The sequence below is a fragment of the Cydia pomonella genome, chromosome 15, assembly GCF_033807575.1.
Source record: "Cydia pomonella isolate Wapato2018A chromosome 15, ilCydPomo1, whole genome shotgun sequence".
Lineage (NCBI taxonomy): Eukaryota > Metazoa > Arthropoda > Insecta > Lepidoptera > Tortricidae > Cydia > Cydia pomonella.
The window spans coordinates 10,118,106-10,141,646 of NC_084717.1; the positions used below are offsets into that span (position 1 = coordinate 10,118,106).

The 23,541-nt window shown below is 37.4% G+C and overlaps 1 protein-coding gene across 1 annotated transcript in view; it reads right to left on the reverse strand.

Moving 5' to 3' along the window:
• Nucleotides 1–13,834, reverse strand: part of LOC133525745 (apoptosis-stimulating of p53 protein 1-like) — a 322,549-nt gene extending 308,715 nt beyond the window's left edge. Inside the window, exon 1 of the mRNA XM_061862118.1 lies at nucleotides 12,409–13,834. The gene's annotated coding sequence lies outside the window, so the exon portion shown is untranslated. The remainder of the gene's footprint in view (nucleotides 1–12,408) is intronic.
• Nucleotides 13,835–23,541: the final 9,707 nt, after the last annotated feature.

The following is a 23,541-nucleotide window of genomic DNA, read 5'->3' on the forward strand; positions in this document are numbered from 1 at the left end:
AAGCGGCCAAGTTAAAGTGAGACTGGGCTGGGTATGTCTGCCGCATGCCGAATGACTTGTGGGCCAAGATAACCACGGATTGGGTGCCCCACGCCACGAGTCAAGCCGGGGATCTGGCAGACCTCGTCAGCGATGGCGGGATAACTTAGACTCCTTTTTGAGGGACTGGCCGGTCGTAGCTCAAAACCGGGATAAGTGGAAGAAGAGGGGGGAGGCCTTTGCCCAGAAGTGGGACACGATATGCTCGTTATAATAATATAATATAATAAATTTATTAAGTATCGTTAAACCTGTAAGGTTTGTCTCTATTATAAATGAAACAACGGTTTTATATAGCGGAGAGCTATGAACGATCACATTTATTCTTGTAACGGTTAGACGGAAGTGACATACATGTCAAAGACAATTAACCATATGCAATACCAACATAGACAGTTTATTTGATGTTACTATACTTAAAATATACACATCTTAACACCCCAACTACAGCAAATAAACAAAGCTTTTATTTAGGAGAAAAAAAAACTTATTAATATTGACTAACTCCCATAGCTTCTATACATTTATAATGTTTTATTGCACATAAAGCTTTTGTTAACACATCAGCAGGCATAGCAGTAGTTGGCAAATAATTTAAATTAATTATTTTATCATTTACTGCATCCTTCACAAAATGATACCGAATATCAATATGTTTACTTTTTCTATGACAACCATAATTTGCCACCAACTTCTGTGCACTCTGACTATCATTGAACAATGGTACAGTATAACAATCACCATTAATTTCATTTAGCAAAGCTCTGAGATACATAGCTTCTTTGCAAGCTTCTGCTATCGACATTAGTTCCGATTCCATACTAGACAAAGCGACTGTCCTCTGTTTCTTGCTAAGCCAGGAAACAGTTGAGCCTGACATTTGAAAACAAAAGCCACTGTAAGACCTCCGGTCTATAACATTACTAGCCCAATCGGCATCTACATATCCTTCAAGCTGAGCTTTTTCTTTTACATACTTTAAACAAAAGTTTTTAGTTTTGCTTAAATACCTAAGTATTCTCTTGGCATAATTCCAATGAACTTTAGTATAACATTTGTTAAATTGACTAAGAAAACTAACACTGAAAGAAATATCAGGCCTAGTCATCTCTGACAAATACATAAGGCCTCCAATAAGGTTTTGATATGGAATTTCTTTATCACAAATTTCTGATTTCTCTATACTTAATTTACATTCCATTGGAGTACTAGCCTCTTTACATTTAGACATATTAAATTTTTCTAACAAGTTGTTTATATATTCTTCCTGGTCTAATGTAATAACATTTGCATTTTTATCGATTTTAACACGCATACCCAGGCATTGCTGAACTTGTCCTAAGTTTTTAATATTAAAATTAGAACTCAAAACAGAAACTAATTTGTCTGTCTCTTCTTTACTGTTTGAATAAACAAAGAAATCATCCACATATAATGCGATAATAATTTTCACATTATCATCCATTTTTGTAAACACACAAGGTTCTAATTTACATTTTTTAAATCCTAATTCACACAAACATTTTTCAACTCTTTCGTACCAAGACCGAGATGACTGTTTCAAGCCATAGATAGCTTTGTTAAGTTTAACAATCACCTTTTTCCTGTTAACATCACAAGAAATATCTGGTTGATACATGTAAATGTCCTCTTTGAGGTAACCATTTAAAAATGCAGTTTTAACATCTAGATGTGTTACATCAAGGTTCAATTGCACAGACAAGGCAAATAGCAGTCTTAAAGTGGAATGTCTGACCACAGGTGAGAAGGTGTCCTCATAGTCTATTCCTGGCTTCTGGGTGAAGCCTTTAGCCACTAAACGCGCTCTGTAACGCACACTTTTATCACTGTTAACTTTGATTTTAAAAACCCACTTACACTGCACTAAGGTTTTACCTGAAGGTAACTGTTCCACCGGCACCCAAGCTTGATTTTCATCGAATGCTTGCAACTCGTCCTGCATAGCCTCAATCCATTTATCCTTATCTGGCCTAGACAGGGCATCCTGAACAGACACAGGATCGCTGATGTAGTCAGGGTTTGATGAGGTGCACATGTTAGTCAATCCATAGCGCTCTGGTTGCCTCCGGACTCGTTTAGTTACTACTTCTGCTGTTGCAGGCTCCTCTTCTGACTCCTCCTGCTGTAATGTATTGTCCAAATCAGATATTGCATTGTCATAATCAGACTCTACAGAAATGTTCAGATCTGAGTGATCAGGTTCACTCTTACTCATGACTGTCTCCTGCTTTTCTTCACAGGCAGTTTCCTGTTCCTGACAAGTATCCCCAACTGAAACTGATACTCTGTTATTTGAACACTTCCTTTCAGTATCCTCATGTATATACACATCCCTACTTGTGCTTATACATTTTTTAATGGGATCATAAATTCTATATCCCTTGACATTTTCTGGAAAACCAACTAGAATGTTTTTCCTTGACTTAGTGTCCCACTTAAGTCGCTTTTCCTTAGGAACATGAACCATAACCTGGCTGCCAAAAATCCGGACATGGCTTAAATCTGGCTTTGTATTAGTCCAGAGCTCAAACGGTGTCTTGTTATTTAATCCTGATGCGACTGATCTATTTTTAAGATAAACTGCAGTACTAGTGGCCTCTGCCCAAAATCTTTTATCTAAATTTGCATCAAATAACAAACAGCGAGCTCGTTCAACTACCGTACGTATAGTCCGTTCTGCCAATCCATTCTGTTCGGCCGTGTAGGGATTAGACTTTTGATGCACTATTCCTGCTTCCTTCAAGTAAGTCTCAAACTCATGGCTACAGAACTCAAGTCCATTATCTGTCCTAAAAAACTGGATTTTCCTACATTTCTGGTTTTCAACCATGGCTCTAAATTCTTTAAAACATTTAAATGACTCACTTTTTGCTTTGAGAAAGTAAACAAATACCATACGACTATAATCGTCAACAAGAATCAGGAAATACCTTGATCCGCCAATTGAAGTAGTCTCCATTGGTCCACATACATCTCCATGCACTAACTCCAGTATCTGGCTGCTCCGTGTTCCTGTGTGACTAAATGGCAAGCGAGCCTGCTTCCCCTCACAACATACGGTGCACGTATTTTTGTTGATATCTGATTTATCACTGTATGATATACCCGTAACTGCCCCTTCTCTCATCAAGTTTAACGACTTCATATTCAAATGTCCAGTTCTACGATGCCAAACTTCACTACTTGCCGCCGAGCTTGACGTAAGTAAACAAAGTTTACTTTCATCCATAATCAATTTGTATACACCGTCGATTAAGTCCGCCACGGCCACAAGTTCTTTGTTTTTGTTATAAACAAAGCAGTTTCTTTTCTTAAACTCCACTTTATTGCCATTCTCAACTAACTTGCTTACTGATATGAGATTCGTGCTAAGGTTAGGTACGCACAAAACGTTTTCCAATGTCACTTCGTATTTACATCTTGGAGTCACTGTCACTATATCCACATCTCCCGAGCACAATACTGGCATAGCACTATGATTAGCTGCTATAATCTCCTTTACGCTGGGTGTAAAAGATGTATTCTGGATCATGTTTACATCACGTACAAAATGACCGCTCGCACCGGAATCTATATAAAAGTCCGTTTTTCCGTAGTTCCCGCTCATAAATACTGCCGAAAAAGCGTGTGTTTTCTTTATTTGCTCCGTTTGCTGATTACTTGCTTGGCATTGATTTTTATAATGACCATAAGATTTACATCGGTAACACTTTATTTTCGACTTATCACCATTGTTGTTGTTGACATTTGCCACAGACAATCCGCCGCCATGATTCTTTTTCTTGTCAGAGCTACCAACTTTCAAGTTTTTGCTGTGGTAGTGCTGCCCTCTACTCAACAATGCGTTGCCAACTTCACTATCATCAATTGCCAAGTCGATGAGTTTCGTTTTTATGACATCTGCAGTAATGGCGATTCCGGAATGTTCAATTGCCATTATCATTGGGATGTATTTTTCAGGTAATCCAGCTAACATCAAGCACCCGATCCACTCGTCGTCCACGGAAAAACCGGTTCCCGATAATTTCTGAGCCGTCTCGATGATTTGTGTAACATAATTTTGCATTGATTCACAGTTTTCGAGTCGAATCGAGATTAAATTGCGCAGCAACGTTATCCTTCGGGAAAATCCAGAATCATCAAACATATTTTGTAACTTTAACCACAAATCTTTAGTTGATTTCGCTTCCTTTATGTGAACATACAGCGACGGATCGATCGTTAAAATCAATTTTGCTTTTGCTTTTGCGTCACTTGTGGCTGCTGATGCAAGTGACGGGTCGGGTTCAATTTTAATTGAATCTCCCGTGCCCTCCAAAATCAACAAATTCTCCACTGCAAAAGCCCATTCCCGATAATTCTCACGTCCCTTTAACTTGGGAACATTGGTCAGGAACGAATTTGAAGCCATGATGTTGAGTCACGAACCACTTTAAAAAAACACTTTCTGGCACTGAATTGATACTAGCTACCTGAAAACTAACTTTTGACTATTCCCTAATGGGCATAACTGGGCCCAAAACCTATTATAAATGAAACAACGGTTTTATATAGCGGAGAGCTATGAACGATCACATTTATTCTTGTAACGGTTAGACGGAAGTGACATACATGTCAAAGACAATTAACCATATGCAATACCAACATAGACAGTTTATTTGATGTTACTATACTTAAAATATACACATCTTAACAGTCTCGATACGCCATTCCGTAGTAGATTTTATACTAAAATGAATTATCTTAAAAGCATAACAAACTGTTCAATTGTACAGACATGATGTTTTAAGAATGTCTGTATTTCCAAGTTCAAGGCCTATAACCTTACGATTCCCAGATTTTTCAATAGATGTAGCAACACTGATGCCCGAACCGCGGGCCTTGGCCTGCCGACAACATGCCGACAATGCGTCGCCTTGACGGCAGACCACTCGAGAACCATGACAATCGTAATGAAATTCTCCATAATAATTGGCGAAAACTGGTTCATATGGTCAGTTTACTTTAACTGGTTGATCTGGCGAATTGAAAGTGGCTTTATGATTCGTATTTTCATTATACAGTTTATTAAAATACTCGTTTACAAGCAATGGTTTTCTTACGCTTTGTTTTCTAGACCTGTTAAGTATTAACACCTGAAATGGTTAAATACTTTTTTCAACCATAAGGCAGTATTACTTATCTTTAGGTATAACGCTGCGCCGCATTGTGGGAAAGGATGCGGGGGAGCCCTAGTAGTCTTCTGAAGGTGTTTGCCGACAGGTGGGACTCACCCATGTTAAAAAGATGGATCAGCCTTCACACTACTTTTGTAAAATTTGATTGGTGACATGTTTAAATTATTATTATTATTTCACATTATTTTTATTTTTATTCATTGGTATTCATTGTTTCATTATTTGACGAAATTTAATTTTAATGCTATAATTTTATAATTTTCAACATTTAATTTAATGCAATTTTAATATTTTAATTGTAATTATTATGTTAATAATTGAAAATATAAATTACACCAGAGATAAATTATTGACATTTTATTATTTTTATGCTCATCCGGTTATGTCTGTGTTTGTGATCTCTGTATGTATTATGTTGTGTAATACTAACAATTTTATGGGCTTTGCCTGAAATAAATGATTTCATAATAATAACACTTATGTTTAGTTTAGATATAAGAACATGATGAGAATATGACGCGCCTGTCAACACCATGTTTTATGACTAAGATATTTTTTTACCTGCAAACAAATCCTTTAATAAAGAAAAGCACATATTTACAAACTTGAACCGAGTAGTATATACTCTTTTTTCGAAAAACAACTTAAATAAAATTAGTATGGGTAAGTTTGTGACTTTGTCAGTATACCACATAAGTATATTCTTACTTTCCTTTATATGTATCTTAGTTAAAGCCAGACTCATTGTTTGACTCGAATAAACTTCGGTGGCCATGTGCGAGGTGGCGCGTGAATATGAAGTGACGTCAATATTTGCTCTCTCGGCTCTAACACTTATTTCAGCTCTCAAACGAACCTTACACCTTACTTTGTGTTAAAACTTTCAACATAAGGCAATTGCCTACAGTTACGAAGATTGTTTCTGAGCGTTACTTCAGTTCAATGATCTCAGTTTAAATCTAATTTATGGCTGAGAAAACATGTTGAAATGGAAATCCATTATACCGACGTGTCATATTACTAACACAAATATCTGAAAATAGTCTTAGTATATTGAGCTTAAATCAAATTATAAATAGTAGGTATAGAGGGAATAAAATAGAGCATAGTAGATATGAATAAATAAATCTGTACCTAAGTTAAATAATAAATGCTTTATACATGATGAGAAAAATAGTGGGGATCCGGTATCACGTTTTCTGATTACGAAAAAGTAAAAGATTTTTTTTAATAACATACTTTCTGCACTAGCATCTAAATATACTATTATTGCATGGATAGGTTTTCAGAGGTCTTAAGTAAAAACAGGTTCATGTTCACTATATTCTGCCTTACAAATGCGTAATTTTTTTTTGACTATATGTCTTATAACTAATTCACAATCCACTTTCATATTCATACATTTATTCATAATAATTCATATTATATGTCACAATATTATTTAAAATTAATTATTTACAAAATATGATTTGTAACATTTTACATAATAATAAAAAAATAAAATTAATATTAAATCTAAGTTTTTAGGTACTTGTTTTGTACTCTAAAAACTCATTAAAGCTATAAAAAGTGTGCTCGATAAGCCATTTTCAATGTACAACACATTACTTCTCACTTCGCGGATGGTGATGGTGGAGATGGCGGGATCACCTGGACGCATGGCCCTCAACCACTGGCCGGAGATTGCTCAAAACCGAGACGAATGGAAATCGAGGGGGGAGGCGTTTGCCCAGCAGTGGGACATCGTACAGGCTTATATTATAAGTTTTGTAAAAAGTTATTTACGCCATAGAAGCACTGTTTAACTAGCCACTCTAGCCAGTCAAACAGTCTTTTTAGTCTACCCGAGAACATTCAACGTGAGCAAAAAAAAATAAAATCAAAATCACCTTAAAACCGTACCTACTGTAAACCCTGAAGTGACAATTACACATGTGCAAGTGCCACTTAAGTGTTTAGATTTAATAATAATTTAAAATTCGTACTAAAAAATATATATGTGTATGTAGAGACTTTTATGCAGGCAAACTGTAAATACAGTTTTGCAGGGACCTGTTTAGTCGCAAACTCTGTACTGTGTATTGATAGTAATAAATTAAGTACCTACACTTGTAGCATAAATATATGTTTAACTAAAAGTTGGCATATGCCTCTATCTAAGTAAAATGATAGATATACTTCAAGATTCCAAGATTAGATTGATTTACAACATGAATTCCTATATTTGCCTCTATTCGCATACAATAATTTAGCTGTATAGACATCATAAAGATTCTCATACCGACGATTCTGATTTGTGGGTAGTGATAGTGACCCTGCCTATGAAGCCGATGGTCCCGGGTTCGAAACCCGGTAAGGGCATTTATTTGTGTGATGAGACAGATATTTGTTCCTGAGTCATGGGTGTTGTCTAAGTACCCACAACACAAGCCTTATTAGTATAGAAGTATACATTTATCTATATACGTATGTATATCGTCGCTTAGTATCTATAATACAAGCTTTGCTTAGTTTGGAGCTAGGTCGATCTGTGTAAGATTGTCCCCATATATTTATTTATTTTAGTTATTTATTTATACACATGTTAATGTTAACTTTTAGCTATTCGACTATTTGGTAATAAATAGAAAATGTGTGCGTATTGTAATGTAGATTTGCTAAGTAAACACTATACTAATGATCGGAGTTCATCGCTCCCGGTACAAAGATGACGGTCTGTTGATTTAAGTGAGAATACATTTCAGTAGAGTATCTATTCTTTGGTACAGTGTGGGGACTGTACAGTATAAAACACAACACTATTTAATTATTATAAGTCTAAAGATTACTTCTTCTAATGTCTAAAATCTAAATATCTCAAGCATGACACCTAGAGTTCAATAGAAATGACAAATAATGTAAACAAATACATACGAGTATTACATTATTAATTATGTATGACAGATTTTGTTAGTATTTGACGTAAGTATAACCTAAAAGTTTTACGATGGTTGTTTTCATTGAAATATTAATACTTAACATAAACTAATACAAAGAAATGAAAGTAAATTGATTTGTTTACATTATTTGCGAATTCTACTGAACTCCACTTTATCTACTTACAATTCTTACAGTCAAGTGTAAAAATATGGGTGTACACATCTTACTCAAAAATATGACCCATAGCATCTTATTCCAGTGTAATAAGAGCGTAGTACCATATTTATGAGACGATTCTTTCGATACATATTTTTGCATTTGACTGTACAAACACACAATACAACTTACTTAAAAATAAAGCTACCTCTATTAAGTTTACATTCATTATCTAAAAGGTTGCCTAAGTACTGGTTTTCGTTACCCACCTAGCTAACTGCAGTACCTGATAACTGCCCAGATTAAGCATTAGGCCGTTTAAAATAATTAGTGCTACAAATAAGCAGTGTAGGACCACGAAAATGTTCGACGCTTGTATAAGCACATGCACTTAAATGTCGTGTAAATGAATAGCTTCTGACACTTAATGAAATGACTTTTGCCCTTTGTGTGGTCTTGACGGGGGCACGGCCGTGTCCCCAGATGTTTATGTATGTGTACCTACATTAAGTAGGTGTAAAAGGGCATAAGTGTTACATGGAACTTACATCCATTTTCACCTGCGCTGCCCGAGTCTTGTACCCTTATTCACTAGGGCCACAGTTTTACTAGTTTCTACTTGGTAATCTTGGCATTCTTCGGACTACTGTAAGTGAAATAAATCTAAGACATATCTTCGGGGACCATAACCTAACCCCAGACTAGATTAATCGGCATGCCACTTTGAAACCAAAGTGCGTAGGTTCGTTCACCCACGCATTCATGTTACTCCAAGTAGAAAGCCACATATTGGGTAGGTAGAAATTGCAGGGGAAGACAGATTAGACATTGTGATCGCTAAACTCTGTCTAAGCTAATGGAGGCCCTTCGAAATTTCGATAATTGCCTCGAGATTGCTCTCGTAAATTCGAACGATGCAGAAGCAGATAAGAAATGTCGATTTGCGTTTTTGCGGCAGACCCTCTGAAAACTCACAGCGACGTGGTTACTTACGTCAATTAAACATCACATCACAAGTTCATAGAAATTGAACATAATGCCCTTCATCTTAGTAGGTAAATTTGCTTTTAATGACGCGCTTCCACACTGTCTCTTACCAAATAGGTGTAGAATTCACTTAGATGGACTGTAGAGTGCTAAAACGATTTGTAAATACATATCATAATACGCGTGCACAAGCCCTGTATAAGTCGGATAATGAAAACAAACACCGACAAAGAAATGAGGACGGCCCAAGATAGGCTCCGGAGTGGCGTGTCATCCGTATACACTAGTGTTGGTAATGACCCGAGTCTTTTGAGGCCTCACTTTTAAGCACTCTTGTCAAAGTCGAACTCTTGAGTTATTTTGAACTTGTGAGAGATGTGTATTTGTAGCGACCCGAGTCTTTTTTAATTACGACGTATTGTTTTGTTTAAATAAGAGAGACAAAAGCGCGATAAGTTGAAACAGAATCCATATACCTATGATAGTAATGTAGCATTTCGACACACATAGCCTGATATAATCAGTTTGATGATAATAGAAAATGGGCTATTCTTCAAAGACGTTTTTTTTATACTACGTCGGTGGTAAACAAGCATACGGTCTCTGTAGCCTGTGTTTGCCTGCAGCTCCAGAGGACGTTTACGCAATGGTCTCCTCTGTTAAGGCTTAATACCAATGTTTTTTTCTTATTTCGATAAAATGGAACCTTCAGAATTAACGACGAATACTTTTTTATATGACAACTAATTTAATCCTTTTAAGTCACTTTTCAAAATATTCTAAAAAGACTATTCGTACCTCAAAAGGCTTGAAATTTAGAACAAAGTTCTCCAAATTTAGACTTATAAGTCTCGACTTCTAACAACACTATTCCTACACGCACTTGCCCAGAAAAAGTATAGAAAAAAGTAGTGCGCGGAACGCGTCCAAGCCTATTAGAGCAGCGGCGAACCAACAACCAAACTAGTTTAACTGTACAGTTACACGATTCGATTCTGCGACGATACGTAGTCGAAGGTCGCAAGAACTCGGGCATGGATGATTGGGAATTTGTTCCGCCGTCGCGGATGCCGCGGATGCCCGAAACGCTCCGGAAATTGAGTTGAGTTGAGAGCTTGATGTTAGATGGTCTAGTATAGGAATAGTTTGAAGCTGGCATCATTGAAGGCGTGTGATCAAATTTTCTTCAATACTTTCATTATTTTTCTTGTTTTACGTTTTAATTTTAGATTATTATTATTGATTTAAGATTCACATTACTATCCAGATACTGATCTAGTTAGAGGTCTGATACAACGAACAAACAAGAATTATTTTGTTGATCTACGACTTCTACAAGAATTGACATTAGGAGTGATTTAAATGACACCACACAGATAGATAGATAGACCAATAGAAAACTCTTTATTGGCACACCTCAGTAAAAAAATAAAAGAAAATAAAATATACACTAGGTTAAATGTAGAGGCAGACAGGCGGTTAACCACAAAAATCGTTTGGAGATAAGTATTCCAAATTAAAATAGACGCTGTACTTAAGTTTCATGTTAAATGCACGTCTATTGTTTTTTTTTTTTTTTTTTTTCCACACATGTTGTGTGTAACATTAACATTTCTAAGACGTGCAATAACTGGTGGTACATAACTCTACGGAACTCTATTCGACCAACAGCGATAAAACAAAATTTCACACGTGCAGGCGCCTTTCGGCTTAACATGGAAGTTGCATTAAACTATTTCTAAGTTAGCAATGTAATTTTTGTAAGCATTGCTAACCGTTCTGAAACGGTTCAATTTAGCTATAATGCGTAAATTATGAACACTAAGCCGTCAAATTATATGACTTACAAGTTGGGAATTGCTACCGCGGAACCAAACCGTTTTAACATTTCTAACGTGTCGGGACAGCGGTAATTTGTCATAGATATTTCGGGTATAATGGCAGTCAATGGCTTTACAATGCTTCTGTGGCGTTATTATGACGCAGCCGTTCTACCGAGGTTGGTTCCCATCGCACATCGAGTACGGGCGAGTTGAACGCTGGCATGCAAACCAGGGACCGTATTCAAGATATCATAGTACCAGACCAACCTAAATAGAAGCAAAATGCACTCGACTGCGAGTGTCGTTAAAATGAGATGAACTGTAAAATCAATTACCGCTCTACGAGCTGTATTCGAGCTGTAATAAATAATTGTAGGTATTCTGATTTTGATATTGATTTGACATTAATCGCAGAGCTCGTAATTAAATATTTATGAGTCATGTCAAAATGAAATCCATTTATCAACTTTGTAGGTAGGTACGTATTATATTAATCTGAGGTCAAACTTTCCTGTCCTCGTCGTCGGTCAACATGACAATGACAACCACCGCGTAGCCAACATGCCTATCGTTAACGATCCGTAGCGTAATGTAGTCATCTCTCTCTCACTCTTTCCCATTAGTGCGACTCTGACAGTTTCCGTTTCGTTCGCTACGGAGCGAAACGATTGACAAGTTGGCTACGCGGGCAGGTAAGAGTACTTTGCTTAAAGGTCAACAGATTGAAAAGTCCAAGAAAACATTCAGTTTTCATACCACGGAAATTGTTATTAGTAAGTAAGTACTTTTTCTCAACTTTTTATGAGACAGAGAATTTTATGAGGAGTTTTTAAGACAGGGAATTTGTTCACATTTTTACTTGTTTGAAACTTTTCCGTTAGACCTAGGCACCCCTATACTTTTACAATGATTTTTATAAATAGGTTCATGTTTAAAGAGGTGGGTATTTAAAGGCACCTAAGGTATATTAAGTATGTAGGCACCATCAACCAACACAAATATTACGAAAATAGAAATACCTAGTTGTCATCAATCTTGACACATTTAGGAAATTAAAATAAATGTGAAATGACATATGTATAATGGAACACAATAAAATTAAATAGAACAGCGGGTGTTCTGTTAATGATCTTATTTACATAATATATATGATTCAAACTTTCATTCTCCCATTTATTGTTTTAAAACATATGATAAGATTGTTATTGTTAGCTATAATTACCTACCTAACCTGAATATTTTGTAGTAGATATTATGTATTGTAATTGTAATTAAACTTTTGTTACCTCTGCTTAGTCATCCGAATTTGAACACGCCTCCTATTTTAGTTCACAACACAAACCACTCACACTGCGTGTGTACGTAATTAATAAATCGACTGTCCGATTAATCCGATCATCATTAGCCGTTAAATTGACGGATCGGGCACTCGCACAATACACGAACACAATCTAAGCAGATTATTATCTTCAAAACTTTACAAACACTGTTATTTTCACTTGTAAAACACAGATCACGTAAAACACTTCCAGAAACCCTCAGTTACTCGTAATTCCGATTTTGAAATAAAGCGCGGTTTCGTTTCGCGCGAAAACGAGTGTCCGACGCTGCGCGAGCGACGCGCGTGCTGCGGTCTCATATGCCGACAGCTGACTGAATCGCAATTCAAAACAACAACGCTACAAATTACGAGCCTCCAATTTTTCGCTAACAAACTTTATATCATACACCGGCTAACGGTTTTCTAAAGAATGTCTGTCAGTTCGATCTAGAAACACTTCCTGTGATCTGTGATGCTGCGATTCTACAGCGGATGCGTACCGTACTGTAATGGATAATAAATTGTTGATTTACGTCTTGCAACTAGCTGCGAGTGCTGCGACTTACGCTTGCAACTGTGTCGAATTAACAATTAGGTACATCAAGGTTTTATTCATTGTAACGTTAACTGAAAACTACCGTTATCTGAGAGTTATGTAGGATTACGTCAAATAAAACACAGGCGCTTGTTGGAAATGAATATTTTATGTAAAACGGAATGAATAATTGATAAATAACAGAAGATTGACCACGGCACGCTAGCTGGTCTAGTCCAGAGAGGCTATATAAGTAATAAGTGATTAAATCAATAATACTTATAAATAAGAGCTACAGAGGATGCAATACCTACTAGATACTGAAGATCTACTTAGTACCTACCTACGGCCAGAACCACATGAGACTAATAAGCGAGTAGATTCATTAAAAGATCAGCCTTTTTTTGCTCTTGTCTCTACCTATTTAAGTCAAGTAGTATCCTTGTTTAGGTACACGTATTATTTTTAGTCCCGTGCAAGCGAAAGATTGAGGTAAAAGTTTAGAATATAATTTAGAATCTTGAGCGTAGTAAGGACTCAAAAGCACACCGGAGATATAACTTGGGTACACAAGAACACAAGACTTTTCACCTCAGCAGTGAAAACATACAGTGCGTCATTAAATAATAGAAAATAAGTGAGGGCGCCACTTTACTTTTAAAATAAAAACTTTTATAGTGTGAGTGAATTTTTTGACATGGGTTAAATTAATTAGCAATAACATAATATGTAGGTACATATTGGGGTTAATGTTTATCTATCCATAGAGAAGATAGATAATTAGAACCATAATCTCTTTAATGTTTTATTTAGTTTATAACAATGATACGTTCAGTTGTAAAATATTAGTTTTAGTTACGCTTACCTTTTGCATAATGAGGTTAAGCAAGCAGAAAACGGAAATTAGCCGTAAGGGATAGTACCATACATTAGAAAGAGACAACATGATACGTCCCTGAATCGCTGTCAAACATCGGTATTGTTTGTAGGAAGTGTAGTTTCTGTACGGTAATACTATTATTTATTATGTGGTTTTGTATTGTAGGCAAAAAAATCACCGCGTAGCTCGTAGGTAGCCAATGGGAAGGAAGCCAGTGAAAAAGAGGTTTCCGAAGATACTACATCACCACAGAGAAACCCCGCATGTACTAATGTAATAAACCATTAGAGGACTCAGGGTGCTTAGCCAACACCCCAATCGTTAATGCTCCGTAGCGTAGTGTAGTCATCTCTCTCTATCACTTCCATATTTGCAACAGTGACAGTGACAGTTGCGTTTCGTTCGCTACGGAGCGATAACGATAGGCAAGTTGGCTACGTAGGCATTGCTTTCACTAGCAGCTACCACTGGCTTCGTCTAAACCTAGCTTAAGCCCTTCAGGTTCTTTTATGACAGACTTGTCTGCTTTTTCCGTAAAGCTTGATATTTAGTCTTCTTATCTACCGCTTTTTGCTCCGTTCTTCGATCCCTTCTAACATTGTTTATAAGGAACTGTACCGGTGTGAAGTTAGCGGCCAAAAGTTGGCGGCCAAATGTTGGCGCCAGTCGGCCGCCAACATGTAGCGGCCAAATGTTGGCGCCAATCGGCCGCCAACATTTGGCCGCCAACTTCACACTAAAATTAACCTACCAAATTAAGAAGTCCGTATGAAATCTCACCATACATAACACAATCGGTGGAACGTTAGGGCAGTGTCTCTTTATATAAGGGCATTTTGTCTTAACTGCCCTGCAGAATTGCAGCCGATTATTACAGATTTCATTTTTTCTACAAAACGTAAAACCTTTTAGAAATATTTCGGTTAGTGCTATATAGTCCACACTAAAAGAGATACAACTCTACTAAAACCTGTTTTGGATAGTCTATTAGATGCTTAATGAAACGTATATAAAGCAAACCCCAATCATCGATCCAGAAGTTAGGTGATAAAAAATAAAATATTTAATTATTCTCTACAAACCTTTTAGAAATAATTCGGCTGCTGCTATAACGTCCAAACTAAACGGGGTACAGCTCTACTAAAAGCTGCATTAAATACCCTATAAGATGCTCTATGACTCGTATATATTATGACTCTATGGCATATGAATGATGCAAGGGCAATAAATTTGAAACTTAGGCTTTCTATGAACATTTGCATTCATTGAAGAATTTTTGCAACTTAGACGGCAGGCGTGTAAACCACACCCACTGTATCGTACAGAACATAATACTATCTATTAAATAACACTATCTCTAGTAAACTCTCTTAGTAAACACTCTCTCTTAGTAAACAATAAACAATAAATAATCTCTAGAGTGATACTCGGCGACATAATAATGGTGCACGGGCATCAAATAAGAATCTGATACTTTCTATGAACATTTGCATTTATTGAAGTTTTTCGGCATCTTCGACTGCATCGTACAGAGCATTATATCATCAATCAAATAACATTACTCGGCGGCTTATTAATGGTGCACGGGCATCAAATAAGAAACTGAAGCTTTCTATGAACATTTGCGTTCATCGAAGTTTTTCGGCATCTTAGACGGCAGGCGAGTAAACCACACCCACTATACCATACTGAACATAATACTATCTACCAAATAACACTATCTCTAGAGTGATACTCGGCGACATATCAATGGTGCACGGGCACCAAATATGAATCTTATGCTTTCTATGAACAATTGCATTTATTGAAGTTTTTCGGCATCTTAGACGGTAGGCGAGTAAACAACGCCCATTGCATCGTACAGAGCATTATACTATCTATCAAATAACATTATTTCTAGAGTGATACTCGGCGGCATATTAATGGTGCTAGTGCACAAATAAAAAACTTAGGCTTTCTATAAACATTTCTATTCATTCAAGTTTTTCGGCATCTTAGACGGCAGGCGAGTAAACGACACCCACTGCATCGTACAGAGCATTATATTTTCTATCAAATAACTATATTTCTAGAGTGATACTCGGCGGCATATTAATGGTGCACGGGCATCAAAAGAGACTTTGGCTTTCTATGAACATTTGCATTCATTGAAGAAAATTTGCATCTTAGACGGCAGGCGAGTAAACCGCACCCACTGCATCGTACAGAGCATTAAATTATCGATCAAATAATTTTATTTCTAGAGTGATACTCGGCGGCATATTCATGATGCACGGGCATCAAAGAGACTTTGGCTTTCTGTGAACATTGGCATTCAATGAAGTTTTTTTTTATCTTAGACGGCAGGCGAGTAAACCACACCCAGTCTATCGTACAGAACATTATACTATCTACCAAAAAACACTACATCTAGGGTGATACTCGGCGGCATATTAATGGTGCACGGGCATAAAAAAGAAACTTAGGCTTTCTATGAAAATTTCCATTCATTGAAGTTTTTCGGCAACTTAGACGGCAGGCGAGTAAACTACACCCACTGAATCGTACAGAGCATTATATTTTCTATCAAATAACTATATTTCTAGAGTGATACTCGGCGGCATATTCATGACGCACGTGCATCAAAGAGACTTTGGCTTTCTGTGAACATTGGCATTCAATGAAGTTTTTTTTTATCTTAGACGGCAGGCGAGTAAACCACACCCACTCTATCGTACAGAACATTATACTATCTACCAAAAAACACTACATCTAGGGTGATACTCGGCGGCATATTAATGGTGCAAGTGAACAAATAAGAAACTTAGGCTTTCTATGAACATTTGCATTCATTGAAGAATTTTTGCATCTTAGACGGCAGGCGAGTAAACTACACCCACTGAATCGTACAGAGCATTATATTTTCTATCAAATAACTATATTTCTAGAGTGATACTCGGCGGCACATTAATGGTGCACGGGCATCAAAAGAGACTTTGGCTTTCTATGAACATTTGCATTCATTGAAGAAAATTTGCATCTTAGACGGCAGGCGAGTAAACCGCACCCACTGCATCGTACAGAGCATTAAATTATCGATCAAATAATTTTATTTCTAGAGTGATACTCGGCGGCATATTCATGATGCTCGGGCATCAAAGAGACTTTGGCTTTCTATGAACATTGGCATTCAATGAAGTTTTTCTGCATCTTAGACGGCAGGCGAGTAAACCACACCCACTCTATCGTACAGAACATTATACTATCTACCAAAAAACACTATATCTAGGGTGATACTCGGCGGCATATTAATGGTGCAAGTGAACAAATAAGAAACTTAGGCTTTCTATGAACATTTGCATTCATTGAAGTTTTTCGGCATCTTAGACGTAAGGCGAGTAAACTACACCCACTGAATCGTATAGAGCATTATATTTTCTATTAAATAACTATATTTCTAGAGTGATACTCGGCGGCACATTAATGGTGCACGGGCATCAAAAGAGACTTTGGCTTTCTATGAACATTTGCATTCATTGAAGAAAATTTGCATCTTAGACGGCAGGCGAGTAAACCGCACCCACTGCATCGTACAGAGCATTAAATTATCGATCAAATAATTTTATTTCTAGAGTGATACTCGGCGGCATATTCATGAAGCACGGGCATCAAAGAGACTTTGGCTTTCTATGAACATTGGCATTCAATGAAGTTTTTCTGCATCTTAGACGGCAGGCGAGTAAACCACACCCACTCTATCGTACAGAACATTATACTATCTACCAAAAAACACTATATCTAGGGTGATACTCGGCGGCATATTAATGGTGCACGGGCATAAAAAAGAAACTTAGGCTTTCTATGAAAATTTCCATTCATTGAAGTTTTTCGGCAACTTAGACGGCAGGCGAGTAAACTACACCCACTGAATCGTACAGAACATTATACTATGTATCAAATAACACCATATCTAGAGTGATACTCGGCGGCATATTAATGGTGCAAGTGCACAAATAAGAAACTTAGGTTTTCTATGAACAATTGCATTCATTGAAGTTTTTCGGCATCTTAGACGGCAGGCGAGTAAACTACACTCACTGCATCGTACAGAGCGTTATATCATCAATCAAACAACAGTACCTCTAGAGTGATACTCGGCAGCATATTTATGATGCTCGGGCATCAAAGAGACTTTGGCTTTCTATGAACATTGGCATTCAATGAAGTTTTTCTGCATCTTAGACGGCAGGCGAGTAAACCACACCCACTCTATCGTACAGAACATTATACTATCTACCAAAAAACACTATATCTAGGGTGATACTCGGCGGCATATTAATGGTGCAAGTGCACAAATAAGAAACTTAGGCTTTCTATGAACATTTGCATTCATTGAAGTTTTTCGGCATCTTAGACGGCAGGCGAGTAAACGACACCCACTGCATCGTACAAAGCATTATATTTTCTATCAAATAACTATATTTCTAGAGTGATACTCGGCGGCACATTAATGGTGCACGGGCATCAAAGGAGACTTTGGCTTTCTATGAACATTTGCATTCATTGAAGAAAATTTGCATCTTAGACGGCAGGCGAGTAAACCGCACCTACTGCATCGTACAGAGCATTAAATTATCGATCAAATAATTTTATTTCTAGAGTGATACTCGGCGGCATATACATGATGCACGGGCATCAAAGAGACTTTGGCTTTCTATGAACATTGGCATTCAATGAAGTTTTTCTGCATCTTAGACGGCAGGCGAGTAAACCACACCCACTCTATCGTACAGAACATTATACTATCTACCAAAAAACACTATATCTAGGGTGATACTCGGCGGCATATTAATGGTGCACGGGCATAAAAAAGAAACTTAGGCTTTCTATGAACATTTGCATTAATTGAAGTTTTTCGGCATCTTAGACGGAAGGCGAGTAAACTACACCCACTGAATCGTACAGAGCATTATATTTTCTATCAAATAACTATATTTCTAGGGTGATACTCGGCGGCACATTAATGGTGCACGGGCATCAAAAGAGACTTTGGCTTTCTATGAACATTTGCATTCATTGAAGAAAATTTGCATCTTAGACGGCAGGCGAGTAAACCGCACCCACTGCATCGTACAGAGCATTAAATTATCGATCAAATAATTTTATTTCTAGAGTGATACTCGGCGGCATATTCATGATGCTCGGGCATCAAAGAGACTTTGGCTTTCTATGAACATTGGCATTCAATGAAGTTTTTCTGCATCTTAGACGGCAGGCGAGTAAACCACACCCACTCTATCGTACAGAACATTATACTATCTACCAAAAAACACTATATCTAGGGTGATACTCGGCGGCATATTAATGGTGCAAGTGAACAAATAAGAAACTTAAGCTTTCTATGAACATTTGCATTCATTGAAGTTTTTCGGCATCTTAGACGGAAGGCGAGTAAACTACACCCACTGAATCGTATAGAGCATTATATTTTCTATTAAATAACTATATTTCTAGAGTGATACTCGGCGGCACATTAATGGTGCACGGGCATCAAAAGAGACTTTGGCTTTCTATGAACATTTGCATTCATTGAAGAAAATTTGCATCTTAGACGGCAGGCGAGTAAACCGCACCCACTGCATCGTACAGAGCATTAAATTATCGATCAAATAATTTTATTTCTAGAGTGATACTCGGCGGCATATTCATGATGCACGGGCATCAAAGAGACTTTGGCTTTCTATGAACATTGGCATTCAATGAAGTTTTTCTGCATCTTAGACGGCAGGCGAGTAAACCACACCCACTCTATCGTACAGAACATTATACTATCTACCACAAAACACTATATCTAGGGTGATACCTGGCGGCATATTAATGGTGCACGGGCATAAAAAAGAAACTTAGGCTTTCTATGAAAATTTCCATTCATTGAAGTTTTTCGGCAACTTAGACGGCAGGCGAGTAAACTACACCCACTGAATCGTACAGAACATTATACTATGTATCAAATAACACCATATCTAGAGTGATACTCGGCGGCATATTAATGGTGCACGGGCATCAAAAGAGACTTTGTCTTTCTATGAACATTTGCATTCATTGAAAAAAATTTGCATCTTAGACGGCAGGCGAGTAAACCGCACCCACTGCATCGTACAGAGCATTATATTTTCTATCAAATAACTTTATCTCTAGAGTGATACTCGGCGGCATATTCATGACGCACGTGCATCAAAGAGACTTTGGCTTTCTGTGAACATTGGCATTCAATGAAGTTTTTTTTTATCTTAGACGGCAGGCGAGTAAACCACACCCAGTCTATCGTACAGAACATTATACTATCTACCAAAAAACACTACATCTAGGGTAATACTCGGCGGCATATTAATGGTGCAAGTGAACAAATAAGAAACTTAGGCTTTCTATGAACATTTGCATTCATTGAAGTTTTTCGGCATCTTAGACGGAAGGCGAGTAAACTACACCCACTAAATCGTACAGAGCATTATATTTTCTATCAAATAACTATATTTCTAGAGTGATACTCGGCGGCATATTAATGGTGCAAGTGAACAAATAAGAAACTTAGGCTTTCTATGAACATTTGCATTCATTGAAGTTTTTCGGCACCTTAGACGGAAGGCGAGTAAACTACACCCACTGAATCGTATAGAGCATTATATTTTCTATCAAATAACTATATTTCTAGAGTGATACTCGGCGGCACATTAATGGTGCACGGGCATCAAAAGAGACTTTGGCTTTCTATGAACATTTGCATTCATTGAAGAAAATTTGCATCTTAGACGGCAGGCGAGTAAACCGCACCCACTGCATCGTACAGAGCATTAAATTATCGATCAAATAATTTTATTTCTTGAGTGATACTCGGCGGCATATTCATGATGCACGGGCATCAAAGAGACTTTGGCTTTCTATGAACATTGGCATTCAATGAAGTTTTTCTGCATCTTAGACGGCAGGCGAGTAAACCACACCCACTCTATCGTACAGAACATTATACTATCTACCAAAAAACACTATATCTAGGGTGATACTCGGCGGCATATTATTGGTGCAAGTGCACAAATAAGAAACTTAGGCTTTCTATGAACATTTCTATTCATTCAAGTTTTTCGGCATCTTAGACGGCAGGCGAGTAAACGACACCCACTGCATCGTAGAGAGCATTATATTTTCTATCAAATAACTATATTTATAGAGTGATACTCGGCGGCATATTAATGGTGCACGGGCATCAAAAGAGACTTTGGCTTTCTATGAACATTTGCATTCATTGAAGAAAATTTGCATCTTAGACGGCAGGCGAGTAAACCGCACCCACTGCATCGTATAGAGCATTAAATTATCGATCAAATAATTTTATTTCTAGAGTGATACTCGGCGGCATATTCATGATGCACGGGCATCAAAGAGACTTTGGCTTTCTATGAACATTTGTATTCATTGAAGAATTTTTGCATCTTAGACGGCAGGCGAGTAAACTACACCCACTCTATCGTACAGAGCATTATATTTTCTATCAAATAACTATATCTCTAGAGTGATACTCGGCGGCATATTCATGACGCACGTGCATCAAAGAGACTTTGGCTTTCTGTGAACATTGGCATTCAATGAAGTTTTTTTTTTATCTTAGACGGCAGGCGAGTAAACCACATCCACTCTATCGTACAGAACATTATACTATCTACCAAAAAACACTACATCTAGGGTGATACTCGGCGGCATATTAATGGTGCAAGTGAACAAATAAGAAACTTAGGCTTTCTATGAACATTTGCATTCATTGAAGTTTTTCGGCATCTTAGACGGAAGGCGAGTAAACTACACCCACTGAATCGTACAGAGCATTATATTTTCAATCAAATAACTATATTTCCAGAGTGATACTCGGCGGCACATTAATGGTGCACGGGCATCAAAAGAGACTTTGGCTTTCTATGAACATTTGCATTCATTGAAGAAAATTTGCATCTTAGACGGCAGGCGAGTAAACCGCACCCACTGCATCGTACAGAGCATTAAATTATCGATCAAATAATTTTATTTCTAGAGTGATACTCGGCGGCATATTCATGATGCACGGGCATCAAAGAGACTTTGGCTTTCTATGAACATTGGCATTCAATGAAGTTTTTCTGCATCTTAGACGGCAGGCGAGTAAACCACACCCACTCTATCGTACAGAACATTATACTATCTACCAAAAAACACTATATCTAGGGTGATACTCGGCGGCATATTATTGGTGCAAGTGCACAAATAAGAAACTTAGGCTTTCTATGAACATTTCTATTCATTCAAGTTTTTCGGCATCTTAGACGGCAGGCGAGTAAACGACACCCACTGCATCGTAGAGAGCATTATATTTTCTATCAAATAACTATATTTATAGAGTGATACTCGGCGGCATATTAATGGTGCACGGGCATCAAAAGAGACTTTGGCTTTCTATGAACATTTGCATTCATTGAAGAAAATTTGCATCTTAGACGGCAGGCGAGTAAACCGCACCCACTGCATCGTATAGAGCATTAAATTATCGATCAAATAATTTTATTTCTAGAGTGATACTCGGCGGCATATTCATGATGCACGGGCATCAAAGAGACTTTGGCTTTCTATGAACATTTGTATTCATTGAAGAATTTTTGCATCTTAGACGGCAGGCGAGTAAACTACACCCACTCTATCGTACAGAGCATTATATTTTCTATCAAATAACTTTATCTCTAGAGTGATACTCGGCGGCATATTCATGACGCACGTGCATCAAAGAGACTTTGGCTTTCTGTGAACATTGGCATTCAATGAAGTTTTTTTTTTATCTTAGACGGCAGGCGAGTAAACCACATCCACTCTATCGTACAGAACATTATACTATCTACCAAAAAACACTACATCTAGGGTGATACTCGGCGGCATATTAATGGTGCAAGTGAACAAATAAGAAACTTAGGCTTTCTATGAACATTTGCATTCATTGAAGTTTTTCGGCATCTTAGACGGAAGGCGAGTAAACTACACCCACTGAATCGTACAGAGCATTATATTTTCAATCAAATAACTATATTTCCAGAGTGATACTCGGCGGCACATTAATGGTGCACGGGCATCAAAAGAGACTTTGGCTTTCTATGAACATTTGCATTCATTGAAGAAAATTTGCATCTTAGACGGCAGGCGAGTAAACCGCACCCACTGCATCGTACAGAGCATTAAATTATCGATCAAATAATTTTATTTCTAGAGTGATACTCGGCGGCATATTCATGATGCTCGGGCATCAAAGAGACTTTGGCTTTCTATGAACATTGGCATTCAATGAAGTTTTTCTGCATCTTAGACGGCAGGCGAGTAAACCACACCCACTCTATCGTACAGAACATTATACTATCTACCAAAAACACTATATCTAGGGTGATACTCGGCGGCATATTAATGGTGCAAGTGAACAAATAAGAAACTTAGGCTTTCTATGAACATTTGCATTCATTGAAGTTTTTCGGCATCTTAGACGGCAGGCGAGTAAACTACACTCACTGCATCGTACAGAGCGTTATATCATCAATCAAACAACAGTACCTCTAGAGTGATACTCGGCGGCATATTAATGGTGCACGGGCATCAAAAGAGACTTTGGCTTTCTATGAACATTTGCATTCATTGAAGAAAAT